The sequence below is a fragment of the Mandrillus leucophaeus genome, unplaced genomic scaffold (assembly GCF_000951045.1).
Source record: "Mandrillus leucophaeus isolate KB7577 unplaced genomic scaffold, Mleu.le_1.0 Scaffold9, whole genome shotgun sequence".
NCBI lineage: Eukaryota > Metazoa > Chordata > Mammalia > Primates > Cercopithecidae > Mandrillus > Mandrillus leucophaeus.
The window spans coordinates 3,952,276-3,955,388 of NW_012109807.1; positions in this window are offsets into that span (position 1 = coordinate 3,952,276).

The following is a 3,113-nucleotide window of genomic DNA, read 5'->3' on the forward strand; positions in this document are numbered from 1 at the left end:
AGGGGGTGCAAAATCTATTTTCTAAAATCCAGGTTTCTTGATGAAAAGTGAATGAATGAAATGAGTCAATGGATTTATCAGGATCACACCCCAGCCTGCATTCCAGGTAACATTCCAATGGAACCACATCTGAGTCAGCAAGCCTTTGACTCAAAAAATTAGTGTGTCGAAAACTCCTTGAAAACACTAACCAAACTAATGTGCACTGAAGTACAGAAAAATTAGCTCTTAAAGATTAGCAGACTAGGTTCTAATCCTGGCTCCTCCATTGATAAATTCTAAAACCTCCAGCAGGATATGTAATTTTTAGGAGCTCAGTAAGATGTAGACAATATTTACCTCCAAAGACTCCAGCAGGAAGTAACCATAATCCTGTACATAAAGCCTCTGGCAAATGGTAGCCTTGTGTGGCTACTGAGTGCTCAGTGCAGCTAGTGGGACCTGGGAAATGCTGTGTAAGATACATACCAGGTTTCAAAATTTAGTATGAAATGAAAAAAGTCAATTATCCTATTCTTTATAATACTGATTACATGTTGAAGTAATATTTTGGAATATACTGTGGAATATATTACTTTTTCAAAATGTGCACAATTATATATTTTATCTTACACCAGAGATCAAGAAAAATGATGTTGACAGGTTGACTTATTTTTGTGCCTGTCTGAAAAGCTTCTGCTACTACTGAATCATTAAAAAATATCCCGAAATCACTGACTTCATATACTTTTTAGGTTCTTATCTTGCAAGGTTAACTGTTTAAAAATTGTGATCATATACCTGTGGGCATCAGAATTTTCTCCATATTAGACAACTAAAAATTAGATACAGACATTGACAAATATTATCTATAAACTCCAACAGCCAGGCAATATCTATTCTCATTGCTTGACCTTTGAATTCAAACTTAAAATCCACACTATTTCTTTAATTGGCCTTAGATAATGGCACTCTAAAAATTTTTTCTGATTAAAAAATATATGGACACTCTATGCTTAACGTTGGAAATCTAACAGATTTGGGTCTGGGTACGCGCAGCCATTTCTCTTTTGCCAGCTGAAGGGTTGACTACCTGTGGAAAGCTCTCCAGGACCAGACAGAAGTGCCTGCTCTCTGATCTAGCAGGATTCGCCCATTTCCTGTGGTGGGAAAGCCTGTAATTTCCTAACCTGGTTGTTGTAGGGTTCACTGGGGAGCCAGCAATAGTACCGGGAATAAAGAATCAAGTGTAGCCAGCCTTCCACATAGAGGTCCCGGGGAGTGCGCTAACTGGGCCAATGAGACATCCGTGTGTCCTGAAGAAGCCTCCACCTCTAGACAGACCCCATTTCTGCTGCATCCAGAGTCCATTCACGTTTACAAAGAATACCGGAGCCATTTGATGAGTTCGGAAGTGTTCTTGAGTGGCTCATGAATTGCTCACCACCTGATATGGTTTGGCTGTGTCCTCACCCCAATTTCATCTTGAGTTGTAGCTCTCACAATTCCGTGTTGAGGGAGGGACCTGGTGAGAGATAACTGAATCATGGGGGCGGTTTCCCTCATACTGTTCTCATGGTAGTAAGTCTCATGAGCTTCGATAGTTTCATAAGGAGTTTTCCCTTTCACTCAGCTCTCACTGTCTCTTGCCTTCCGCCATGATTGTTAGGCCTCCCCAGCCACGCGGAACTGTGAGTCCATTAAACCTTTTTCTTTATAAATTACCCAGTGTTGGGTATGTCTTTATCGGCAGCGTGAAAATGGACTAATACATCACCCTTACACATATCTAGTCCCAACTTACCTCAAGGTAGGTGATGCTAGAGGGGGCTGAAAGGACCTCAGGTCCTCTACACCCCAACAAAGCCTGCCTCAAGGGGCCTGGACCGGGCAAGCCATTGAAGTTGCCTGTTTCATCCCCTTAGGCAGTTCTGATCGTCCCTTTCATAGTGGAGGCTGATTCTGCTCCCGGGGCATTCAACCCACTTCTCCTAGCTCTACCTTCTGGCTCCTGCATTTGTGTCTCTACAAATAAATTTAAATTAACAAACGGGTAGCCTGAGTCTCCTCTTCTACAGGCTGAGAAGACAAGTGTAAAAGCCCTTAGCACACAGGGCCTGGTGCAGAGCAAATATACATAAAATCCCATTGCTGTCATTGTTAATTACCCAAGGCAGGATGGATTGATCAGGGTTGAAAGATATTTTGATTTTTAAAGGAATATATGCTTGCTTCTACCAATTATTTTCTTTTCTGTTGACCCATCTTCATTGGATCTAATTTGAAGCCTTGTCCTGCTGTGTCCCTCTCCTGCGATGAGGCTACAGGTGGTCCCTGTATCTAAGTGTGACCTGACCACCAAAGGGCGTCATCTCTCACTTCAAAATCCACGCCGTTCAAACTCACACCAGCTACTCTGGCAGCTGCATGCTGTTGTAGCTTAAAAATGTGTCTCTTTTATACACACAGTTACTAAAGGCTCTGCTTGAACATCTAGAATATACTAAGCACTGTTCCAAGTAACCCCTTTAGTTAATTCTGCATTTCCCCAAAGGAGCACCATACCTTAAGACTGTCCTCAGCAGACAGTGGTTGCTCAACTTGCTAGATTGACCAGAACGCCACCAAGTTCCCAGAAGTTTACTAGTGTCTACACTTACTCAATGAGGTATCCTGCAAATGACAGTCTGGGGGCAGTTAGGCCTTCCAGGAGGCAGCACTGAGGAAATGTGCTCTATGCCAGTAAGATACACGAGGTGCCAAGAGGACAAGGCCCTTGTGAAATGTGACAGCTCCATGCATTTGCCAAGGATCAGATAAGGATCTCAGCTCAGCAAAGCCGGTTCTTATGTCCCTTCCTAAGGGTGAGCCCACATAAGTTAGAGGGGACAACCTCAGAACCCTGATTTAGGATTTGGACACAAAGAAAGCCCATAGGTCCCAACCTTCCCGGGTTGGAGGTCTGCTCTCCACAGCAGGCCGGGCCTATGTTGGCGACTGTGCTTCCAGAACGGTCCCCCATTCCAAAAGTTGACTTGCTGCATCTGACCTATGAGAAGCCTACATTTGGCATCAAGATCATCTGTGGAAAAGGGATCCCTGGGTTTCTAGGAGCTTCAACAGTAAACACACCT